Source organism: Motacilla alba, chromosome 2 (genome assembly GCF_015832195.1).
Source record: "Motacilla alba alba isolate MOTALB_02 chromosome 2, Motacilla_alba_V1.0_pri, whole genome shotgun sequence".
NCBI classification, from domain to species: Eukaryota; Metazoa; Chordata; class Aves; order Passeriformes; family Motacillidae; genus Motacilla; species Motacilla alba.
In genome coordinates, this window is record NC_052017.1 from 4,641,784 (window position 1) to 4,667,762 (window position 25,979).

General features: G+C 48.1%; 1 long non-coding RNA gene across 1 annotated transcript; it reads left to right on the forward strand.

The window, feature by feature from the left end:
• Positions 1-155: 155 nt before the first annotated feature.
• On the forward strand, positions 156-25,023 carry LOC119697167. The gene is made up of 3 exons (XR_005255781.1): positions 156-425; positions 22,153-22,281; positions 24,899-25,023. It is a non-coding gene; the product is annotated as an uncharacterized LOC119697167 (long non-coding RNA).
• Positions 25,024-25,979: the final 956 nt, after the last annotated feature.

The window sequence follows — 25,979 nt, forward strand, 5'->3', positions numbered from 1 at the left end:
CCATGGGGGCTCTGTGTGTGTGTGTCTCTGCAAACTGCACAGTGTGCATACCCTGTGCTTTTGTACTCTTCGGGCAAATATGGGGCAAAAGCCACACAATATGGAGCTTATCCCTGTTTTGTTTAAGGGTCTGGAGCATACACATTGCCCTGACTGATGCTAAAGGAAGGGGAAAGGCAACAGCAGCCTCTCAGCATCCCTGGTAAACACGCCCTTGTGCACAGTTTGCAGTGTATTTTTGGGTTGTTTGAAAAGAGTGCAAAGGTTTGGTGTATTTTTTTTTCCCTGTGCATGCACTAGAAACCCTTGGCAGTCCAAACTCTTGTACCTGAAAATGCAGACTCAGAGGAAAGGGAGCAGCTCTGGGAGATCTGGCTGAACGGCTGCTGCCTGCCAGCCCTGACCACGAGCCTTGCAGGAAAGAGGTGAGAAATCTGTGAAGATCTGCCTGGGGAATGTGAGTGAGGAAGTATCTGGGTGAGAGGGAGCTGCTCCCCACTCCAGGCTCAGCAGAATGGGCGGGGAGCCAAGGAGCAGCTCAAGTCCTGCATCACTGCACTGCTGCTGAGACCCCGGCAGCAAATGGGGCTTCCCTGCTCTCAGGAGGAGGGAAATTGTGCTGCTCCACCGCTCTCAGCTGGGCTCTGGCCCTGAGTGCATCTGGAGCACAGTGGCTGTGTCAGCACCCAGGGATGCTGGGGCACTTCCCCAGGGCCCGGCTCACAGCCCTGCTCCATCCTCAGCCTCCCTCCAGCTGCCCAGGGCACGTGGCAGCTGCCACTGCCTCCCTCCCCTTGGTCCTCAGGCTCAGTTCCCTCCTGCAGGGAAAGGGGTTTGGGCCGGGGGATGGGGAATGGGGCAGAATTGCATCAGTCTTCCATGTGGCACACTCCAAACTGCTCATGTTAGCCTAAAAATCAGCTTTTTTTTTTTTTTCTTCCATCAAGCCTAGTTTGACCTTCAAGATCGGACATCAGATGGAACTGTAAGGTTGAAAGGTGCAGATGTTTGGGGTTTTTTTGCAGTGGGCTGCAGGGGCTTGCAGACTACAGATGAACTGGGTGGGTATCAGTTTTATTTCACTTTAATGCCTGAAAGTCCTCACTGAGGAGCTGTATTCCTGAATCCTGTGTAATTGTCTTGAAGGTCTTCACATGCCAACCTTATGCAACTGTTAAGGAATAGTTCTGGTTTCATATCTGCATGCATCTTTGGAAAGATGCAAATAAGGAGGGAGCATTTGCCTACCAAAGTAGGCTTCAAGTGAGATGTATTCAGCATAATTATTATTATTATTATTGTTATTATTAACAGTGGCATGCTTCTGCGAGTCTCTGGAAGGCAGAAAAGGTAAAAATCAGAGATTGCTTCCAGCTCTTCTTTTTTTTTCTGTAAATAGATTTGTGAAACCTGAGACCACCCAGCCCATGGTGCCACCATTAACTCAAAATACAGAAAGTGCTCTCTGGCTGCAGGAAATGGTGCACGGAGGGATTTGGGGGCTGCCTGTGTGCATCCCACAGCTGCCAAACACGGAGCCAGGGCATGTCCCCTCCAGGAGAGGCTGTCTGTCCGCAGCCACGTGGGGATACATGGAGGAGTGTGTTGGCAGGCACCTGCAGCCTCTGCCCTCGGGAGCTTGTTGTGCCTCTGACAAGACAAAACCCTCTGGGCCATGTGGGCTGTTGATGGAGAGGGGTCAGAGAGCTCAGAGCACTCACAGCAGGGGGGAGGTTGGGTTTTCTTTCTGCTCAGCCACATATTTGTGCTGTCAGCATGGAAAACTCAGAGTTACCTGTGGACAGATGCTGTGGATAAACCCCCAACTGCAGAGGCTCAAAGCCCTGATTCATTCTCCCTTCTCCTTGCTCGTGACCTCTTTGCATTTCTGAGCTTTGTTTCTCTGTTTACAGCTCTGTTCTCTGTCTTGTCTTCATGCCTGCAGAGGCAAATAGTCTAAACAGGGTGTTTGTCACGAGATTGGCACACGTTTTCCATAATCAATATTGGGTTGCTACAGTTTTTTCACCTTGAGCGACTGCTGTTCACTGCTCCCCTGACTTCAGAGAGTCCACTGTAAAATAGCCAAGGGTGCCCCAAAGTGAATTTGGGAAGTTTGTCCATTCAAAGAAGGCAGACAATTGAAAACAGCAGGTTTTTGGGGGCTATCAAAGTGGTTTTTCCTGGTAAGTCTTTTCCAAATAGATTTTTTACCGTGGGGGTTGTCCTGAACCACCTGCCCAGGGTTTGCTTCTGCCTTTGCATGGAGACCTGCACCCACCTGCTCCCCCAATGCATCTCAGCTGAGTGAGCACAGGGGACAGTGCCCAAGACACGGCTCCTCCACTGATGCTCAAGTGTCTTGCTTGCAAAGGTGTCCAGGGACAAGGCAGAGCCTTGCTCAGAGCCTTTTCCTCTGACCTTCTGTGTTCCACATCTCCCTGTTCTCCCTGGACTTGAAGGAGCATTATGCCAAGCAGAGAGTGGGGAGAGGGAGGTACTAGAGCAGCATAGCTGGTTCAGGGCACAAAATCTTCCTTGGCAGATGCCCTGAGCCAGCCTCCCAAACACATCCCGCTCTGGGAAGGATTTAGAAGGCAAAAATACTCCGAAAACATAATTGTAGTTTATTTTCACATTCTGTGCAGTTTGTTTTCACAAATCCCCTCAGTGCTGTCCCCCATCTGGCATTTTCCTGCCCACGTTCCCTGCCTGAGTGTGGTGGGTTCCTTGCTGGCTGTCTAGATGTTGTGATAGAAACCATTTCCATTCTACCTCTGCAAGGTCTTTCCCACTGCACTTACAGTAAGAGATGGAGCTTCGCTTCCATCACACGGTGTCACACTGGGAGCACTCCTTGCTCTCCACCTTCTATCCTTGAGGTAGCCAAGGTGTTTCCTACTTCTGCAAAACGATCTGAAGAGAACGTGCGCCCACCTATTTTTGGATAACGATCCCACGCAGCCTCCTCCAAGAGCACAAGAGGGCGCTTCCACCTCATTTTTGGGGAGAATTTCTTCAGCAGGATTTTCTCTTGCCTTCACCCCATCAGCTGTGGAAGGTTGGGTGAAGGTCCTTGGAGCAGGGGAGCTCCATCCTTGCAGCATCCCCAGAGCCTCACACAGAGCAAATTAAATCATATTTATGTGTATGAAACAGGGATTGTTCCACTTCTGGATCCGGTGGATTTACAGAGGATGTCACAGAGGATCTCAGCACTGAGATGTGTCATTGGTTTTGATTATTCACTGTGAGAAACACAGACATGTCAAGGCATCATTGCTGGCATCCTCTCTGACTGTAACAGAACTGACAGATCCAGAGGAAATTTGGTTTAAAAACAAGAACTGGGAGCCTTTGAAGGGAGAGGGAATGGATTTTGTGCTCACAGCTCCACTGGGTGTGGCAGCAGAGGGTGTGCAATGAGCACATCACACATCTGACATCCCCCCCACCAAGGAGGAGGCAGAACAGGTAAGAAAACTGCCAGAGATTGGGGAACCTGCCTGAATCCATTTAATCCAGGCCATTTCCTCCCTAGTTCTCTTTTCCTCAGAAGGTTGTTCCCTGCGGGTGGCTGTACCCAGCCATGCTCTGGAGATGGAGAGCTCAGGACCCCTGAGCCCCAGACTGACCTGCAGGGCACACACACATCATGGCACTGGCAGTGATAGGAACTTTTGATTTGCTGCTGTGCCCCAGAGTTCCATACCTGGAGTCTGAACAACAGCCTGAAAGCCCAGGCTGTAGAACAGGGGTTGTGCACAGGCAGTCTCAGAATTCCCTTCCTGTGCTAGCTCACCCCTGGGGCTTGGAGTCTGCTTTCCCTCCTCCATCATCCTTCAAGGCTGTTCCTAGAGAATCACAGAGTTAAAGGACATCCATGAAATAAGAGCATGTCCCTAATTGCAGCTTTGACTACTGCAGCTGCACCTAATTACTGGCTCATAAACAAAGCCTAATTAGCCAGCACCCAACTTTTCTTCTGCACCCTTGTCCTATCACCTCTGTCCCAACACTGGGAAAGCAGTTTCCCCTGCAGGTGTTTGGACTGGGATGTTTTTGCTACAGAGCTGGCAGAAAGGGACAAAGTGACCTGGGGAAGGCACAGAGTGTGCTGCCAGACACATCTCCTCATTCAACCTGCAGGAGAAAATCAGAGTGCTGGGGTATTTTCATCACAACAGTAGAGCTTTAGGATTTCCTGAGGCTGCATAACCTCCAGGATGTGGAGGTGGTGGGCTTTTGTGCTGGGTGACATTGGATGGGTTACTGCCTAGTATTAGTTTTTTTTAAAGTGTTGAATCCAGATACTTTTTAGATCCTTGTCTTTCCAAAACTGCTCTATGGGAGGAAAGGTCTTTCCTGCAAATCAGACCATTTTCTGATGTGTAGAGCTGTGTTCTGGAACAGGATGTTCCCCAAACACTAGTTACATGTTAAAGGGTTTTTTTCAAGTGTTCTACTTTTAAAAAATCAACAAAGGCCATTAAGAGAAAAAGGAACTGAAAGTGCTTGGCACTTTTGAAAATCAGAGTGCCTCTGTTTAGTTTTTCAAATACGGAGCTTGACATAGGCTCTGATTTCCAGAGCATCTGTAGATCCTTGGGGGCAGTGGTGGTGAGGGGGCTTCTGAGCAGCATTGCTGGGTTCTGAAACTGTGTGTGTCTCCTCCAGCCAGCTGCAAGTGACCTGAACAGGACATTCCTCTCTGTCCTCTCTGTGGACTCTAAGACTTGTGGACTGCACTTAAAACCATGCTTAGGTGTCTTTAATGTGCCTACAAGGGTCCTGCAAAACCTAAACCCTTCTACTGAAGGGCTGATCCTTTCTGAAAGAAGGCTGGACATCCGGGTGTGAGAAATCAATGTGGTGAAGAGCTGTTTCAATAATTAGGCAAAAACTGCCTGGGCAACCCTTCAGATGTGTCTTGTGCATGAGGTATTGGTGTTTAAAACTCCAAAATTCTCCATCAGCAGAGAAATGTGGCAACATCTCCCTCTTTATATCCCTAATGCAATCTGTTGGAAGGATCTCCCCAAAGGTCTTGTCCACTTTTCCCTGGAGAAGTTGTCTGAACCCTCCTTCTTCCTCCTCAGCCTCCACAATTTCAAACCTTGACCTTCATATCAGACAAGAGGATGTTGAAGGATTTCGTTAGGGGAACCTGCACCTATTTGTTTAGTAAGGACTGGTTTCCTTCTGGGTTCTTTGAAGATCTACGTGCCCCATTTTAATGACTTCTCCAGAAGTTGGCCCTTCAATGTTTTCTTACTGTTTTTTTCACATTTGCAAGTTGCATTTTCCCACTGGGCTCCAGACTTGCCCAGGAAAACATCCCAGATCAGAGACCACAGACCCATGGAGCAGTGTTGCTTAATGTGACCCATTCTGCAGAGTTTCCACCCTGAGTATCTGCTCACCCCCCTTTTCACGGCAGGGTGGAGGCATTTTGCTCCGCAGCTCTTGGCGGTTCCAACCTCTGCATTCCCAAGAATGTGCTGCCAGGCTCAGCTGAGCACAGATGTGAGAATGTACTGCAGATATTCCCCAATTCTTCTTCACCATATAAGGGAACGTTGTCCCTCCTAATGCTGGGTAACAGGGGTAGTATGAATAACTTTCAGAATTAAGGATGAAATCTGGAGTCTTTCCCCTCTTCTGCTCACGGGCTTGTGGGCTGGAAAGGATTGTTACCATCTGAAGGGCTGGTGAAATGGGCTCCTCACTGTTCAGCTCTCCAGACTTGTTCCTGCAGTCTGTTGGCTGGGCTGGATGGATCTGGAGATCCAGCCTGGATGGAGTGCTCCAAACCAGGGCTGGAGAATACTGAGACAGCCTGCACTCAAAAACTCACTGCATCCCCACTAAATAGGGCACTCAAGTCTTCAGGGCTGGAGTCCATCTGGCCCTTCACAGTCACTTAAGCAGAGCTTTCAGACACAGCTGCCAGGACACCCCTCTTCTGTGCTTTGTGCGCCAAGAAAGTCCAGACCTGCAAGAGACACGAGTTCAGTGCCTATAAACCATCCTCAGCAGCTGGCCTCAGCCAGGGAAACCTCGTGGATGTAGGGAAAGTGTGGGGAAGGTGGTCCTGTAGTCCTCTCTCTGCCCTGGGAATTTGTGCAAGGGGAATAAGCTGGGAGATGATTTTAACAGCATCTTGGAAGTGAGTGAGGTTCTGCCAGAGCATGCAGAGCTGCTGCATCGATGAGAGAGGAACCAGAGGTCTTGGGCACTGTGTTAGTATGGTACTTGGAGAGGTTCTCCAAGGTGTTCCAGAGGGAGCAAAACTCTTTGGCATTGTGTTGGGATGACTGAGACAACCTTTGAGGTGTTCCAAAGGGATCAAAGCTCTTAGGAACTGTTGGAATGTCTGAAACAACCTTTGAGGTGCTCCAAAGGGAGCAGAGCTCTTAGGTACTGTTGGAATGACTGAAACAACCTCTGAGGTGTTCCAAAGGGATCAGAGCTCTTAGGAACTGTGTTGGGATGACTGAAACAGCCTCTGAGGTGTTCCATAGGGTGTAGAGCTCTTAGGAACTGTGTGGGGGTGACTGAAACAGCCCCTGACGTGGCCCATGACAAGTGAGAGGCTCAGCTGTGACTCAAGGGCGCTCCTGGTGCCAGGCTTTCAGTGAGGTGAAGGCACAGCCCGGGGCACCTGAATTCAAACCACTGTGACCCAGATTTACCGCTGAGGTTGGCCACGTGCCTGCTGTGTCCATGCTGCCTGGTGTGGGCAATATTGCCAGCTCCTGGCTGAAGCTGGGCCACCCTCCTCTGGTTGTATTTTATGTCAGATTACTCTCCAGCCTTCTCTCCTTTGTCCTGTCAGTTCACCCCCGCTGGGAGCTGAACCTCTTTCCAAATGCCTGGCTGGTCTCCCAGAAGCAGCACAACACCATTGTAATGTGTAATTAGGTTGGAATTCTCCTCCAACCCCTTTTTTAATTTAAATTACACCAATCCCTGAGTATGCAAGAAGTTATAAACACAAGGAGAAGAGGCTCCTCACATATTTTGGTATTTTAAAAGTTGTAACCTTTTAGTATTTTACCTGAACACAGGAGAAATATCATCAGTAATAAAGCCTAACACTGAAAGAGGACAAATTTTGGAAAGATGGAGTAGGGCAGTGCTCCTCTTGAGAATGAGATGCTGCAAAAGAAGTGTTGAGTGAGTTTACCAAGGCCACCTGGCACAGGAAGAGTAAGAGGGATAAAAAAGTAGCACTTCCAAGGCCAGTCCTAATTCTTTGTCCCCTGGCCAACACCTAAATGACTCCAACATATGATCAGGGCTGCATCTTTCATGGACACTTATTCAAAGCAGACTGTAGCCAGACATCAAAACAATGCAAAATGCAGTGCAGCAGTGCCAACCTGGACCTCGCCTGTCGTGGCCAAAGTCCAAGGAAAGCACTGATGGATTTTCAGATGTTGCTTCAGACAAATCCCCAGACTCTTAAAGCTGACCATCTCTGACAAGCTCTTCCACCAGCTGGGAAGTGGCAGCTGTGTCTGTAAGGCTGGTTACTGCAGTCACCCCTTCTGAAAATGGCAACTGCTCAAATTCATGAGGTGTTTTGACCTAATGTAGGATAGATAGATCCCATCAGAGAGCCCAGGACACTTTTAATGCCCCACAGGAATAATTACTCTCCCTCTTTGGTATCCAGTCCACACAACTCAAATGTTCCACGCCAATCTCTGCCATCACAAAGACTCCAAGCTACATGTGCAATGGAATCACAGAATCATGGAATGGTTTGGGTGGGAAGGGACTTCAAAGATCATCTAATTCCAATGTCAGGCTATGGGCAGGGCACCTTCCACTAGCCCAGGGTGCTCCAAGCCCCATCCAACCTGGCCTTGGACATTTCCAGGCATGTGGCAGCCACAGCTTCTCTGGGCAACCTGCCCCAAAGCCTCCCCACCCTCATTGTAGAGTTTCTCAGTGTAGCTCCATGTACTCCAGTTGATGATGTGACCCTGGAGACAGAGGGTACCTTAAAAGGGAAGAGGTATTTCTATGAATTTCACACTTTGGCTGCAGATTTTAAGGGCCTATAAATGCATGGAGAAAATACAGATATAGGCAAAGATGCCTGGAAGCTGTCAGGTCCCACTTTTTCCCATTGCCTTGGGTTGGCCCTGTCCTCCACACTAAACCAAAAACCAACATCCCCCCCAAAATGTGCTGGTTGGTTTAAACATCCTCAGAGCTGCTCTCCAGCTGCCTGGCATGCTTAGACTCCATCATGTTCCTTGTCAGTGTTAATCTAATCTATATTAGCAGCAAGGCAAGTTACTGTGAAGATAAAGCCAAAGTGCTAAAGGGTAAGAGCCACACGAGAGTTCTTTCCTGTGTAGCAGTTTCTGTAGCAGTGACAGGTTTTGGATTACAGGTCCAACCCAATGTCTGTCAGGAGGAGGTAATTCTTGAGCATCATCTGCTAGGAAGCACAGCTGAGATCCTCCTGAGTGCCTGAGCTGACCCCTGTTTGAGATGTTCATACATCCCAGCCCCCTCAGCAGACCCTGGGGCTCACCAAGGAGGTGGTGGTCACATCAGTGGGGACTATTTAGAGACCTGGGGACTAACAATTTCACCTTGATGTCCCCTCTGCCAAAGATGTGAGTCTCTTGTGCTCCCTGTTCTAGGGTCATGCACAAGAAAGCCCAGATCTTCATCCTGAGGAAGTTTGTCATCTTTATCAAACCCCAGAAAGTCTCAGTGCTTAGGAAATGCCACCCTTCCCCTCACTTAAATGATGTGCTGTCACTGCAGTATGGTACCAAACCCAGGGAAGGGCACAGTGAGAGTGGAAGGATAAGGGAGGGAAGTACAAGGTCTGTTCAGTCCTGCAAAAAGTTTCTCATCTTCCAGGAAAGGAAGAAAGAAGAGAGTTTAGGAAGCTTGGTAATTTTTTGTAGCTCCCAGCTGCTGCTTAGCAGCTCATGGCACTCAGTGACTTTCAGAAGTCCCTCACCTGGGACATCTGGACATCCCACAAGACAGCCTGGATCTCTGCTCCAGCCAATGGAACCTAAAACAGGACCTGATCCAAGTTCACCTTGGTCTGTGGATATGCATCTCTGGATTTTAATTTTTTGCTGTCTTTGAGAAGACTCTCACTGAAATTAGAAGTTGTCTTGCAGTGGTGTTTATAACAGACTTTTGCTGAGTGCAGGTTGTATCTGGGGTATCACTGTAGCATGTTGGAGTGTGTTGACCCTGACTGGGTGCCAGACACTCATCAAAGCTGCTCTATCATTCTCCTTCTCAGCTGAACAAGCCTCTGTGGCTGGGCCTGGCAGAAAGGAAATATGGCTGGAAAGTCCTCAGCTGTAATGCACATTTTTGTCCCTTGGTGCAAACCAGACTGGTTTTTCAGTGTGCTTGAGTTGTGCATCACCCACAGCCAGTCACAAAATGACAGTGGACCTTTCCCAAGAATAAAATCCTTTTTTTTTTTTTAGTGAGAAGCAAGTGTTTTTGCCTAAATTCCTGCTCCATCAAGCACATCTGCTGAGCACTGAAGTCTTGAGCTGAAAAATGGGACTCACCTCTCAGAAATCTTCTTCCCCAATGTATGAAGCAATTCTTTGCTGGGTGTGATAAGAGCAACGTGGGCATATTGGTGTCATGAATGGATCAGGGCCATGATATTGTTCTTTAGGTGAGACCTGGCTCTTAGTGGGACCTCTCTGTGCAGGCAGTGCCAGGGACATGTCCCCAGAGGGAAGATAAAAAGTCAGGACATTGAGACACATAAAGCTGGCAGAGAAAAAAATGTGAAGGTAGAAGACAAACAGACAAAGTAAACCCCACCCAATATATGCTCCAGCTGGGTGCATTTAGGCACCTGTATTTTATTTTTGAGCTACTGTAAGTGGTTTTGAAGTTGAAATGTGATTCTTTAGTTCTGAGAAGATGCCTATGGCAACCTCACTTCTTCACAGCCTAAATAATTCTTAGGGCTCTTGCTCAGCAGGCAGAGTATCTCAGAGATGTACCACATCTATTGAAATTCCTGGTATCTCCAGGAAAGCAAAAAGAAATGGAAACCCCTGCTCTGATTATTTTTTTCCAAGCCATATCTGGGACTATTTTCTCTGTTGCAGTTCCTGCTATGACATTTATAATCATGTCATAAACAGGGATGAGGATTTATTGCAGGGTGGCTGTACATCCTGATTTGGCTGGAGCTTGTTCCATGAGACCAAGGACATTCCCACCATCCTGAAAATAACCCTTGGGGTTCTTGGTTTTAATCAGGACATGAACTTTCTCCTGTATCTCTTGGACGCACCCCTGGGAGCCTTCCCATCACAGCAGAGCTCAGCTGTGGTGTTGGGTCCAGTTCTAGGCACATAATCTGATAAAGTGTGAGCCCCATGCCCTGGTACCTGCTGTGGGTGTCATGGTCCATGTATCTCCACTTTTAAACACTTTTTCAATCTGTTATAAACCAATCTAAAGAGACCAAACTATTCTGAGGTGCCCATTTTGATTGTCACTTCTTATTGGCTCCGCTCTGGAGAAACCACCCTTGATAGATGAGGCAATTACCTATTTCTTTTTTATCTACATGGACCATGAAGTGGAGCAGAGAAAAGTACTCCAGATATGAGCAGAACTAATGAGTCTGTGTTTGATGGCTCAATGACAAAGTCAGCTCTCCCTAGCTGGGGGTGGCTGGGAGAGAAAATCTGGCTGTGCTGCTCCTGCTGAGGGGTGCAGGGGGACATCCCAGGGGTGTGTGGCTGGGTACATCCTCACATGTGCCTGCTGGAGTGACAGATGTCCCAAAGCCCTGCCAGCCTCACCAGAGCTCAGTCTGCTCACAGCCACGGAGAATCCATCACCTTGTACTGGGAATTCTGCTGCCATTCATCAAGTGATATCTCAGCTGTGACTACTTGTCAGAGAAATTTTACTGAGGATGCTTTATCCCCTTACAACCTCCACTGGACACCTTGATTTACAGCTTCCAGCTCTCAGCCCAGATAGAGGAGGGGATGCAGCCTGAGCAAGCTGGGGAAATGCTGCTGTCACCCACTGGTGGGAAGGCAGCAAGAACCACCTGCTTTCCTTTGTGCCTGGGACCATGGTGGCTCAGAAGTGCTGGGCTGTACAGGAGGAGAGGGGATTAAAGCTGGGGACCAGCTCACTGCCTGAGCCTCATCCAGCAGTCACCTCCTTCCTGCTCTTACATCCTGTGCATGGTGTTACAGAAATTTTCCCTGTGGGCTCTGGAAAAAGGCCCTGCTCCCTTTGCTGAGCCCTGTTCCCTGTTCACTGTCCTGTTCTTGCTTTGCCCTTTGGCAGAGGGTGAGTGACTCTGGCTCTGACTCCTCCTCCTGCCTGCGAGGCTGCCAGCACAGGGCAGAGATGTTCCATCCCTGCTTTCCCCTGGGGAGGCAGAGGCTCTGGATGGATGTGGGCTCTGGCATCCCCACACATCCATGTGCAGAGCAATGGGCTGGGCAGAGCAGCCCCACCACAGCCACCAAGAGCCTCTCTGTGGCTTTGCATATCTGCAAACCTCATCCATCTTTGTCCCCTCTGGCTCTGGCACAGTTGATCCCACACATGCCTGTCACATTTCCTGGTGTGTGCTGGTTTATGCAGGGGCTGGAGCAGGCTGTGGGGATGTGGCTGGCCAGGGCAGGGAGGGAGGAGAACACCACCTGTATTCACAGTCCTCTGGGGCAGGTAGGAAGGAGATGATTTTCAGCCAAAGTGTAGTAAATGTTAATTTCTCATCTGCCAGTATGACTAGCACAGTGTTTTTGCAATCCTCTAAAACCACGAGGCAGATTTCCTGCTCCCACTGGAGGCACAGGTCAAGCCCTTGTCAGCACCTCTGGGCACAGCCTGGCTCTGTGAGTACTCCTGTAAGGCTTGTGGTGAGCCCAAAGCCCCACAGAGAGGCAGGACAGGTTAATTCATCCCCAGGACAGGTATTGCCACTGTGCTGGCTGTCCTTGCACAGACCTGTGCATGGGCTGTGCTGGCTGAGAGCTGTTTATGAGACACTGTGACCCTCTGCCTGCAGATTCTGGACTCTGCTGGACTTGGATCACCCCTGAAGGACTCCTGAGAGAGGGAGTCAGGGGACAGCTGGAGAGGACCTAACAGGAGTGACCCGATTGTATTGGTAGTCAGTACAAACCACATCGGGTATGCAGGATATGGAGAGCAGGGCATTGATCATTATTAAAAATCCCCATTCCTTTGTTTCCTTACCCAGGTGCAGGGTGTGAGGAAGAATTTCTTGGCTTGTGTTGGTCCATCTCATTATTCAGGAATGACAGAGTGAGGCAAAGGGAGTGAGTTATGTTGGCCTTTGCAGACAAGTGGCAATAAAATAAGTTTATGGTACCGCCTCCTGTACCATCACATATTTATGTCCCACATTTATCTTGCTTTTTTAACTGTTTATGCTTGCTTGTCTTGCAAGGCCATCCCACCTCCACTCCCTGAGACCAGCAAAGGGATGAATTCTGATATTGCAGCTTGTGCTGGGCAACACTGGAGCTCCCTGGAGACATCCAGGCAAAAATTCTTCTGGCATCAGTAAGGGACAACTGAGTTTTATGCTGGCTTCCTCTAGGTTCAAGCCAAGTGGCTCTGCAGGACCTTGCTGGGGCTGAGCCCAGCCTCTCTCAGCAGTTTGGGACAGGACCTGCTCAGCAGCCTGGTGAGATCTTGAGCCATAATTAGTGCAGCCCATGGGTCCCTGCTCTGGAAGAAAGGGATTGGTTGAATGCTTGTGCATCATTGTGTCCTCATGACCAAGGACAATTTGGTTCCTTGAGATCTGGCAGTACCAGAGTTTCTGCATCCATGTGGAAGGTCCAACACCCGTGTGTCAAATCTGGTCAGAGGGAAAAACACAGAGGGGAGAGGGCATGATTCTGTCATCTTTAACGCCAACAATGAGATTTTGGCCATGTCCCCAGCCAGAGGGGTCAAATGCATGGTTTTCATTATAGATCCCAGCTCTGTTCCCCACCCCCTCCCATTTCTCTGTTCCCTGGCTGGCCCACCATGTGCAGCAGCAACACAAAGACATGAAAGCTCAGCCCTTTGTGCCATCTGACAGCAGCACACAGCCCCCATCTGTCCCCCGGGGTCCCTCTGCAGCGTGACCCTCCCATTGTGCTCCAGCCCTGTCTGCAGGGCAGTGGTTTGGCTTTGCACAGATGAATTACCTGTGGAAGGACAGACGTCTGTAAGATGCAAAGCAAAGGACACTAAATTCTGATAAACAGGGCTTTCAATTTCACTTCATGTGGGTGTAGCAATGACTCTTCTCCAAGTTGTCTCTGCTTCCCTTTTCTGAGTTATTGACAAATATTCCCTTTTGCTGCCAGCTTTGATGGCTGCTGCTAACTCAGCCAGCACTCATCTCTCAACCCTGAATAATCAACTGACTGGGACAGCTAACAGAAGGACAGTCTCCCTCTAGGACACGATGGTCCTGATGTTCAAATGTGCTCACACACAATGAGCTTGAAAAGGAGAGGACCAGGTGGGCAAAATGTGATTTTAAACACATGATAACAAAATTTCTGCTGCAATATTAATCCCTGTGCCTGCCTGTTTCAGCCTTGCATGCTTGGTGGGGTTCTGCTCTGTGCAACTCATCTGCATCCCCTCCCCAGCCCTCTGCACACAGGAGAGGCTGCAGGAGAGCCAGATTTGTCCTTTCCGTGCCCTACACAGTGGTTCTAGACAAACAAAATAGTGCAGTCCCAGTTCCTCAGAGTTCAGTCAAGAGGGAAATCCCATCCCACCTGCAAGGATAAGACCCTGGAGAGCAGGGATTTAGCGGCATTTTAGTAGTGACTGCCTCACCCTATCACACCAACCCATCCTAAGCCCTAGGTCCTGCTAATTTTTACCAAACTGCTGAGTGATATATCCAGATAATTTGAAACACTGTGGTATTTCCTTGGTGTTGTTACTGTGGAAGACTCAAGGAGTGTCACCAGATGCTTATTACAATACAACCTTGCTCCTCCCTTGATGCTGTCTCTCATACTTGGCACTCCTGCCAGCCAGCTCCAGAAATTCTGCCCGAAAGACATCATGGATGTGCCCAGCAGGACTTGCCTACACACAGCAAGTGTTTATTTGCCTGCAGGAGCCAAAATATTCCCTTTCCCACCGAGCACCCAGAGCACGGAGCGAGGCGGCCGCATCTACCTGGAGCTCTGGAAATTTTTATCATAGAAATGATTTGATTGATTTGGGGAGGGAGAAAGAAACACAAAAGGCCTTAAGATTTCACTGATTTCTCCTGGGACTCTTTTCTGTACACAAAGTGTTTCCTGCTCTGTTCTTGGAAGCATTACCCTTGGCTGGGCTTGGCCTTTAAAACATTACCAGCTGTATGCAAAATAGAGTGCAAAGTGCCAAAAAGCCCCGCGGGCTATTTACATTTGGCTGGAGCTTGCTGTGTTGGCCAAGCTACAGAGATACTTTGTTCATCACCCTAGCAAGGAAAGCAGCTACTTCAAGCTGTTTGGTCCTGTTTATACACAGAGTTACCATGGAAGTCCCCAGGCCCCACAGCTTTGCATACTCACATATCCAGGGTGTATTTTTCCAGGACCTGATTTGTGTCCCCTCTCACCTGGACAGGGTTTGGTAGGAAGTTCTGGGATGGGATATGGGATGCAAACTGATTTATGTCTGTGGTGAAGGATTTCCTGGGTGCTGTGTGAATCCTCTCTTGATGCAAGCAAGAGCAGGTGGAGCAATGGGATTACCTGATGTGTTAGCAAGAACATTTTTCTAGGGTGGATTTGGGGAAAAGCAGCACTATAAAAAAATTTCATCACAAACCCTTGCAGCTGTGTGAAAAGAATAATTTACAATTGTATGGGGGTTTATGTTTACAATAAATAGACACACATTACCTACAGTGTAATAATCAGCTGAGGACAACCTGAATCAAAAAAATAAGATCAACGGAGATCTACATGAATTTTTTCAAGATAAATTGTTGTGCCCATATATCAGTGCATCTTAAATATTACACTGTAGGCTCTCTCTCAGAGTATTCATTATATTCTAAAAGCTCAATCTAGATGAAACCTCTATCTCATCTAAGTCCAAAGTATGAAGCAAGTGGCAAATCCCACAACAATGGGCATAGGAATAGCTAGGGTTTTTTTAGGCAACTTCAGGGAAAAGGTAACAATCTTTGCAATATTTCTGGTTAAGATTGTTCAGTTTTTCTTGAATCCTTGGGCTACCACCTCAGCTAATAAGGATGTGGCTTTCTTGACTTTTCTTTCTGCTATTATTTGTTACTTTAGCTGTTTTATTAAAAAGACTTCTCACAGCTGAACACTTGTCATTAATCACCTCTTGCCAACCTGCCACAGGCACGCTGACTAATGGCATAGCTGGATATGAGGGTATGGCTGGAGATCCTCTCCTGGCTGGCTCTAGGTATCAAGGTTAGGGAATTTTACATCTCTGGCCTGGCAAGCAGTGCTGTGGAAGACTAAAACATTGCTTCCTTGGCCTCATACCAAGGCCCAGGATCATCTTGTATGTTTGATGGAGTAGTTTGAATTTGTTCTTCTGTACTGCAAGGAACTGAGCTCTCTGTGAGCATTCAGAGGGGAGTGGGGACACATCACCCTCACAAGCTGATGGTAAAAATCCACTCCTCCCTGTGCCTGAGATCTGAGCTCAGAGCCTGAGTGAAGTCAGTGGGGACTTTTCCCACTCATTTTTGCAGGGTAAGGGTGTTACAAACGTGTGCAAGGGAAGCAGGGCTGAGCCAAAGTTTCCAGGCTGGCCGAAGTTTCCAAACCCCGCTGGCTGCAGTAGAGCCTGGACAACCCAGCTACACCTGTGAAATGAAGGTTCTCCTTCTGCTTTGGCTTTCAGACATCCTCACTCAGGAGCAGAAATGCTTGGGAAGCAAACCAGCAATCTGCAATGTGTCTGCTGTCTGTGCAGTTGCTCTAGCAAACAGGGAGTCAGCCAAGCCTGGAGTTCATTCTGCCTTGGCCCTGCAACAGCTTCTTTTCTTTTTTCTTTTTTCTTTATTTTTTTTTTTTTTTTTTTTTTTTTTTTTTTTTTTTTTGCAAATTAAGGGTGCATGAATGGCCAGGATAAAATTAGAACTCTCTTCCTGAAAGGCTGAGCTGAGTTTACAAAGTTATAACTCCGCTGATATCCCATTGCAGCTGGGGAATCCCAGCTGCCCTCTGGAGGGTGAATAGCTGATAACAAAGTGCAAAGGACTGCCCTGGGTCAGAGGGTCCCCCCTGTCGAGCTGGCTTCACATCACAGCAGCTTTGAGGAGGTGGATGGGGTGATTCCTGATTTCACCTTCCTGTACTGCCAGGAGAGGCAGTTGCAGGGATGTACCCTGTGAGGTATTAAGAGATGGGGGCTAATGGGGTTGGATGTGCATTGGGTGGTCCAGATCACAGGGGAGGAAAGGAATTCAGGTTCAAGCAGGAATTTGAGTTCCTTTGAACAAAATGCCCAGGCACCTGCCGGATAGGGAACTTTCTACGTGTGGATAGCCAGGCAGAAATTTGACAGGCTGTCCCTCATCCCATCTACTAACTACTGTGACTCCTCCCAGGGCCTGCTGCATGATTTTGATCCACTCTGGCCATTTATCCTTGAGGCTGCATGATGAAGTGGTGCCCATGTTTTGAGTGACCCTGACCCTGTTTTTTTCATAACTGTGAGACCCAGACCTCCCAAGAGTCTCACCCATGGGAGAGGTGAACAGGAAGAATTTCTTTGTGGCAAACCCCACCTTTATTCCTATGTCCTCATTGGGTGAGGGGTGTAAGGTCACAGCTGGATATGACTGAGCTGCTGTGACAGACCAGATGTCCCCTTCAGCTGGGTGCTCCCACATCATTCCCACCAGTGAGGCTGAAGATGTGAGCTCAAACCAGCCTGACTCAAGATGGACAACAGTTGGCAGCAGCTGCTTAAACCATTGTAATTCCCATTTGATGGTGCCACCACAGCTCTGGTGAACGTGGGCTCTGAGCCATTGACTACATGCTTTATTTGGATTTTGCTGGTGTCTAAAATTAACCAATGAGGTCAGTAGAGATGATGTGCACCAGCTCAGTGTCAAACCCAGCACTTTCTGCACAGTATTAACATTTAGATCCTCTCTGGAAAGGATGGAGAAAGCACAGGTTGCCTTCATAATGAGGTATTAATAAAAAATTTCCCAAACAAAACAATATGCGTTTGATACCTCTGTTGGTTTCAGAAGTCATTCTGAACCCTTATATAACAGTGCAGTTAGCTAATTCTATAAACTTGTTATGTACCTGCTGGAACACAACAGCTCCTTTGAAGCAATTCAGATCTATCTTGTAATTATAGAATTAGGCCACATGCCATACTTGGAAGATTGTGCAAAGGGAAAACTCTCAATTTCAAAGTGACTGAGAGCTTTGGTGGCTACGGGCATTTTTTTTTTTGGCTGACTGGCAATTAAAAAAATGTAGAACTCTTCAATATATCACTCTTTGGCTGAGTTAAGCATGCCAGGAATCTCCAAGGGGGTCTGCAATGCACTGACAATAAAGAAATTTCCTGGGACCGTGCAGAATCGGCTCTGCACACTGTCAAATGTGATGGGATCCGGCACCTCCAGCTGCAATGGCAGGAAAGCAGAAAAAAACTGGTTGAGTATGTCTTAAATAATCCAATTACATTGGTTTCAGGGCTTTTTTGCAGGCATTCCAGAATTACCACAGCTGGATTTTCCCCTTTCCTCACAGTTTTATGTGTCTTCCTCTTTGGAGGGATGGAATGGTCCTGCCTAGGATGTGACACCAGGCTAGTCATGACATCTCAGCATTTGGAGTGGCAGCTCAGCCCTGTTCGATGTGCAGGACCCTGAAGAGGAAAAGCAAGTTTGGTGGGCCCCAGCTGTGGTGAAACACAAGAAGAGAATGAGCTGGTTCTTGGTTTTGGTGGGGCATTTAGACAGACCTCCAAAATGGGCCAAGGACCTCTAGAGCTCAGAGCCTGAAGTGGGATGTGCAGGTCACCTCTGGGGTAGGTACAAGATCTGCATTGGATTTGGGGCCCTCAACCCTTTTTTATGTGAAACTCCATCCCAGAGTGTGACTGTTCTCATCTAAAATGGGCACCAAAGCAGAAGAAAGTGGGAGGATCTTAGCAGGGATCTGTTTTTCCCCATTGTCTCCAGTGGGAGCCCTGTGTGAGGTGTTCAGAAAGACAACATCAGCCCAGATGTCTTTCACTGGGTGACATCTGTCCCACCCTGGTTCCCAACTCATCAGCTGTAGGAGCCCTGCCACTGCAGGGAAACACCAACACAACAGTGCCCCAACTTTTTCCCTTGTGAAGCATAAACTTGTCTCCATCTCCCAAGCAATCTGGATTTGGGGAATGGTTGTGTTTCCTAGCTGGGATCTATACCAAACCACTGCCCTTCTAGATACCTCACGCCTGGTGTGAGGGACACACAGATTTTGAGCAAGATACCCTGACCCCCAGGGTCCACCTTCAAGAGTATTGGTTTGGGTGCAAAGGGACAGTGGTGCGTGGTTTGGAATTTGGAGTTAAAAGGATGTGTTTGTGGAAGAGTTTTGAGAATGTGCTGCATCAGAGCCTGGGATTCCCAGGAAACCAAGCTCTCGCCCTCAGTCCCTGCATTTGAAGCTTGGCCCAAACTCTAAATGGAAGGGATTGTTTCTCTTGACATCAGTGCTCTGGTGGGATGAATCCTCAGCCTGGATGAAAGCTGAGCTGCCAGCCCAATTGTCATTCATCACACGGTGCAGAAATGTCATTTTTTAATGATCAGGCTTCCCTCCGGAGGCTGTGCTGCAGTGATTCCTTGACTGAATGTCTCAGAAGATGTGCTCCAAGGGGGGAGTGTCTCTGGTGGCATAAATCCTCATTTCCTCATTATCTGGGCATTAGTGGAAGCAGGTCACTTTCTGCACAGTACTTTTGAGAATGTATTTGCATGTAGATGCAGGGGGTCAGATTCTGGTGCTGGTTTAAATCTTGAATAAGTTCATTAACAATCATGCATTAAACCACACCATTTGTGAAGTCTGAACCTTCTGAACACAAAAGGACCATAGCCAGGGTCTTGCAAAACAGCAAACAAATGCAAAAATACATCTGGGACCTTTTATAGATTATTTCAGCAAATTGTCCCCATTCAAGATTAATTTTTGCCTGTCTAAAGCCATATTGTTGGGGTTTTTTTTTAAGCTTGTGCATGGACACAATATTTTCTGTTAAGCAAAGCTGTGCAAATTACTCATTTGAACTAATGTGACCTGCCTAGCAGCCTTGAATATGACATATATATATATATATATATATATATATATATATATATATGTATATGCACACCTACATATATGCACACACAGACTACACAAAAAAAGTGTTAGCTAGGAGATGATACAGCATTCCCCAGCCTCCCCAAATCTACTTTTTCCCTGCCAGATTTACTGAAAGATTTTCCTTGTCATCTCCTGCTGAACTGAGGACCTGGAAGATGAAGTCAAGCATGAGGTTTAACTGTACTGATTTTGGCAGCCCTAGAGGGGCCTTGAGTGCTTTTCTTCAAGTTGCTCCAAGATTTTCTTCTGTGTCTCCAAGGAAAGTCCTGCAAAGGAGTAAGGGAGTGTGCCAGCCTGGTAACTTGGGGTACACAGAGGAAATGAAAAGCACAAATTTCCCAGTGTACCTGACTCCCTGGTACAGAAAATCTGCCCCACCCTTGAGTCCCTGAAACATGCAGAGCATCTCCAAGAGTCCTGAGGTCTGTGCTGTAGAACCCCTATGAAGAGAAGCTACCAGAGGTATCAAAGTGCTGAAATGTGACTGACCCCGCACAGGAAGGAGAAGTAAATGTGAAAAAGGATTTGAAACAGTGAACAGTGACAGTAGCAAAACAAAAAAGTTTCAGTTTTTCTCCCTTATAATTTTAAATCCCAAAATGATGGCATGGCCATGCGTTTCATGGGGCTGTTGCTGTCCTTGAGAGCTCTTTCTGCTCATGTGGGCAAAGGGGACATGAGGGCTCTGGAAAAAGGATTATTTATGTGGATATCACTACAAGCATCCCATTTCCTTGGGAAGCTCTCTAAAAGGGCAGGGGTTTTTGTTTTTTCCTTTTTTTTCTTTTTTCTTTTTTCTTTTTTCTTTTTTCTTTTTTCTTTTTTCTTTTTTCTTCTTTTTTTCTTTTTTTCTTTTTTCTTTTTTTTTCTTTTCCATCCAATGAGGAGGATCCTCAGTTTCCCACTGGTTTTTTTCTGTTCCATTGCTTTGATCAGCTGAGCTGTTTTTGAGACAAGGCTTGACCCCACATCAGGGATGTCTTGGCAGGGCCTGGCTGGGACCCAGCTGGAGGATCTGAGAGCAACCCTGGGCTCCCTCAGCACCCACCACAGGGAGATGCCAAGCAAATCTTAGCTCAGCAGAGAAAATGGCCCACAGTATGGGCTTTGCAGAGCTCGTGCCAGCTGAAACCCATCCATGAAGCTGCTGGCTTCTTGTTTGCCCAACCACCCCCACAAAGCTGGAAAATTGCTGGAAAATTGCAATATTTCATCTTCTATCCACTTCTGCTGTCAGTCTCTTGCTTGAAGACTGAGCATTCAAGGAGAGGCACAAGGGATTGGTTTCTGCAGGGCCAGGCAGTGGACACAGGTTTATTTGTGCCCAAACAGCACGGAGATCATGGGATGGAGGTTTGTCTCTGGGCTGCTGAGCACTGTGATTCTGGTGGGGCTGCATCCAGCTCAGTGCTGTGCAGAGCTGGGGGCTGGTGGGTTGCAGAAGCACATGGACAACATGCTGCTGCTCCCTCTGAGCACAGACCAAGCCTGGGGTCCCAGCACCACATTCCCATGATGCAGGAAGATGCAGATGCTTGGATGTGATAATCATAAGAAATAATAATTATAGTTATAAATCATTGTAGCTGACATATACTATTACTATTTATATATCAATTATTATCCTAATAATACTATTCTACTAATATTTATTTGATCACTTCTGGAGCCACTAAACAACACAGGCAGCCCTTCCCCAATAAATAATTGCTCTGTACTCTGACTGGAAGTCAAGAAGTGGTAAAACACGGGTTTGTAGCAGCTTCAAAGATAACTATGGGGTAGGCTTCCATGCAGAGATGGGAAGCTCTTCTCCATCCACTCTAGTGCCCTCAAGGGACTTTCCCTGCAGGGCTGTGTCTTAAATCTGTATTGAGACAGCAGAGAATTGCATCTATTTCATATTTCTATGCCAGGGCTGGTTTTCTCCAGCCATATCTTTGTGCTGAATAAGCCCTTGGCTGCTGTGATCTCCTCTTGGGTGACAGTGGCTGGGTTTGGCAGTCTGTGTTTCACCAGGATCACTCAGCGGGCTCTGCGCCAGCCACGATCTCTCCATCTGTTTGGATCTGCTCTTTCCTGGTAAGAGTTTAATTTTCCTTGCCTTAAAAGGAGACAGCCTTCACCACTGATATATCTTCTCCCCTTGCTCCTCACTGTAGTTTTCATCAGCTGATGGCACATCTGTATTCCTGGGAAACTGAGCTGTCCTCAACATGCGATTCCTCTCTGTCTCCTGCTCTGCAGGCAGTGATGTATCTCTGCCAATCTACCGAGGAATTAGCTGGGGATAAGGATCTGTGTACACTTTATACTTTGCTTTCCAACACCCACCATTAATAATGAGCATGTCCTTTATGACCTGAGCCTTGTTTTAAGTGAATGCAAAGTATTGGCCCTTTCCTTGGTGATCCATAGCCCCTGCAGCCACTCACTGTTATCTGGAAGGATTCCAAGTGTTTTGGAGCAATGCACTGGAATACATCACAAATGAACCAGTTTTGCTTGTCTAAGTTTTGTCTCTGGGGATTTGGGAGGGATGGCAGGGGAGGAAAGGGATGAATATTTATTAGCTTTTAATCAAAGAAAGTGCTCTCTGTAACCAGACAGGCTACTGTCTGTATCTGATCCAAGAGAGACATCAAGATCCCTGTTCTTTGCTGTGCTGCAGCTCGTGCCCCTCTGAGCTGAGCAAATGGGTTGTAAAGCACTCCAAGAGGTGCCTGTCTCTGTTTAGGTTTTGCTGCATCTGGATTTTCCTGGCCACGTTCCCCCGGGATTCTGCTGGAAAAAAACAGTGGCTGAATGAGTGGAATGAACAGCAAAATGCACGTGCCATGACCCTGAGAGAGGAGGTGCATTTTGGGTAAGTTTGCACACATTTGAGCAGCCTGGCCTAGTCGAAGGTGTCCCTGCCCATGGCAGGGGCTGAGAACGAGATAATCTTTAAGATCCCTTTTTAAACCCAAACCATTCTGTGATTCTGTGAGTCAGGCAATTTGTACACTGACTGTACATCCTGGGTATCTTGAATAACACCTCCAGACCCCATCCTGGATACCCTGAGCAGGGAAAAATAACACTTCTCAAGTAGAAAGGAGAGAAGATTCACAGCAGCAGAGAACTGGAGCTGTGGAGCAGAGCTGAGCCGGGAGGCTGGGTTTTATGGAAGTGTTTGCCAGACTCAGTCCAGCTCCTGGACTATGTGTGACAACCTCTGGTCCTCTAATCTTAACCTGCTGGGAGTGGAATGCAAAGCCAGTGGGGATACACCGTCCCTTTGCATTGCATGGCGTCAGGGTGAAACGTTTGCATCCTGCTGCTCCATGAATTCTATGCGGACCACAAAGGGAGTTTAAAGCTGGGACCCCAAAGCTTGGTTCATGCTTGGGTGTGCCCACCTGAAGACCTCTGTGTCACAAGAGGACAGGCACCAATGGGAGCCCCAAATCTCTGAGGCAACATTCGTAATTCTGCACTAAGCCAGGCACCGGGCCTGCACAATGGGCCATACTGTTAAATTGTCATCAAGCTCCTTGGCACAGCGTGCTCCTCTCCCAGAGAGGGCCTGGGAACTCTTCAAGGGCTTGCATGGGGCAGGGACCAGCCCCAGCTGTCAGCATGGCTGAGGCCACCCTGGCTAGGGTTTGGAGGGGAGAAGAGGGTTTGGTTTGTAGGCCTGTGTTGTGCCATCTGGCTGCACAACTGCTCTTAGCCTCTTTTATTTGCTGGTATAGGCATGGTCTCCTTCTTCAGCAAAATCCTGACAGTGAAACTGAGGGACCACATATCCCACCCTCCTGGAAATGCAGCTTCCCAACTAAAAACATCTGGTAGGAGCCCTGTGTTTGTGAGAGGCCAAACAGAAAAATGCCATCAAACCATGCTGCAGGGATCAGACGAGATCAAGCCAAGACTAAATCACCCCTGAGCAGTTAGGGGCTGAATTTTAACACAGAGACCATTGCAGGACCAAAGTCTTGGGCATGGTCTGTCTCCTTCTGCCAGGCTGCTCAGGCTGCCTCTGTGGCTGCTGCCTCAGCATCTCACACAGCTCTCCAGGCAGAAAGGCATGGGCACACCAAAACTTCTGTTACAGACCAGGAGCTGAGGGGTTAAATGACAAGGAATCTTTGGCACATCAGAGAAAAAAAATCTCCCAAATCCCAGGGCAGGTGTTAGCCTGTCTCACTTCTCAGCTGGAATATCTACCCCACCAATGTTCCAGCAGAGGACCTGGCGCAGGAGCACAGCTGCAGCTTTTTAGGCTGCCTCAGATGTGGACTGAGGGCTCTCTCTGCAGCAGGAGGTCCTGGGGGTGGGAAAGGGCTGTGTGTGCTCTGAATACAAAAGAGGCAAATATTTTTTTTATTTCCCAAAGCACACTTCTGTCAGCACTCGCTCTCCCACCTAGGAAGTGTCCATGCAGGAGGTCTTCTCCTGGCCAGAACAGACTGGGGACACTGACAGGGCGAAGCCTCTGAACATCTGGTGTAAACAAAGTCAAGCCTTTGCTTCAGAAACAGCCACACAAAAGAGGCCAGGCACTTCAGTGACAATTCATGGAGCACAATTACACTGCCACTGATCACGGACTCCTTTGGGCTTGCATCAGGGCAGCTGCAGATGTCCTGCAAAGACCAGCAGTGTGACAAGAGCATCATTGCAGAGCTGAGAAAGGCAGGGTCAGATGTCTTGAGAGTGATCTCAGGGAAGCAATAAAGCAACCTGCAGATTTGCATCAGAGCAGTGGCAGAATCGTACCCAAATCCAGGGCAGGGGGAATCACATCCTTGACACCAGGAGTGCAGAGAATGTAAAAGTAAATTAATAATTGATGTTGCACTCTAAAAAATAAAGCAGAACTTTCAGCATCTTTGTCTTGTGGGTTTGCCTTGAGATGCTGGAGTTTGGGACAAAGGTTTGGCAGCAGGCAGTGTGGTGGGGTCCTGCTGGGACGTGCTGGAGGACACATCTCCCTTCTCTTCAAACAGCCCAGATGGATGACTGGGGACCACAACCAAGGGCCCATCAGCACCTTGCAGGAGACAGGATCGAGATCCTGAGGCCCCAAGGGCAGGTCCCATGACCCCCCCAGAGCCAAGCTGCCAGTTGAGCCTGAAGATATCCCAGGGCTCTGCTGTCCCTGGCTGTTTGAGGAGCCCCATGCATTTGGCTCTTGTACACAGCAGGGTCAGACAGTCCCTTCCCTGGCATTTCAGTCCTGCCTCAGCCTTCCCCTGCTGCCTTTTCCCTGCTCCTCAGGGCAGCCTGGCTCCACAGCACCTTCTGCAGAGCCACACCACAGCTCATCCATCTCCTGCCAGCACTGCTGCCTGACAGCTCTGGCTAAACAGCAGCTTCCAGCCTCCTAACAAGGGCATAGGGAATCAGAGTTTTCTGGATCAGAAAAAAATGTCAGACCCTCCTGCCCTACCACCAGCCCTTTTCTTACTCCCATTTCTCTCCTTTTGCTTTTCCAGGGGGCTCTTTGCTATGTTGCCAAGATACTGCTGTAGCAGAGAAATGGAAAAAAAATCCGGGTGTTACATGAACTGATGCCACTTTTGGAAGTTTCAGAAACAAAACTTCCCAGGGAATGAAGAGCTTCAAAGTTTTGGGATGGCTGTCTGTGGGGGAGGTGTGAGGCTGAGGCTGCCAGCTGGGAGTGTTCACCATGGATGGAGCATGGGTCACTCCTGTGATCAGCACAGCTCGTGTTCAGCCCAGGTGCACATTCCCAAATGGATTTGTTTCCTGTCTTTGTGCTGGGATTTCTGGAGCTCATGCTTAGGGAGCCAGCAGCGTGTGCACAGTCCTGTTGGTGACACCAGACACGACACCTGCAAGATGCCCATCAGGGGAGAGATGGCTCTTGAGGGAGCTTGTCCCCTGAGAGGCTGGGGAAGGTCTGGATCAAAGCCTGGGGACGTGTGATAATCAGCCTTTTAGGAGCTGTAATCCCACTGAAAGGCTTTTTCCTCCCGTGCGGCTGGAGGGCTCAGGTGTGAAATGTCAGACATGGGTGCTAAGCAATTGAAGAGGGTGTTGTAAAACACGATGGGGTTTTGCTGCTGCATTTCCTTTATGCCTCCCGTGTGGCTTGGTGTGGCTCAGGAGCTCTTTGTGACCTCACAGGCTATGACATTTCCTAAACACATTCTCTGTGCCTTCTTAGTAAAGTTCTTTTGCCTTCCAAATGTATCGGCCAAAAAGTTTTTATGCATAAATGTAAGCTTTCCTTGGCACTCCCTTGAGAAATAGAAAAGAAAAAAAAAAGAAAAGAAGAACTAAATTTTGATGCAGTGTTTTACCTACTGCTTTATTCCTAAGAGGATAATTTTATAGAATCACAGAATACCATGTTGAAAGGGACTTAAAGGATGAGCTGGTTCAACCTTTCTTGGTAAAAGATGGCCCAGCTGAATCTTAAATGTGTCCAGCACTGGGGAATCCAACTCTTCCCTGGGGAGATTATTCCAATGGCTGATTGTTCTCATTGGAATGGGATGAATTGGTGATACAAACCCCGAGAATAAACCAAATCAAATGCTGTAAAACTCT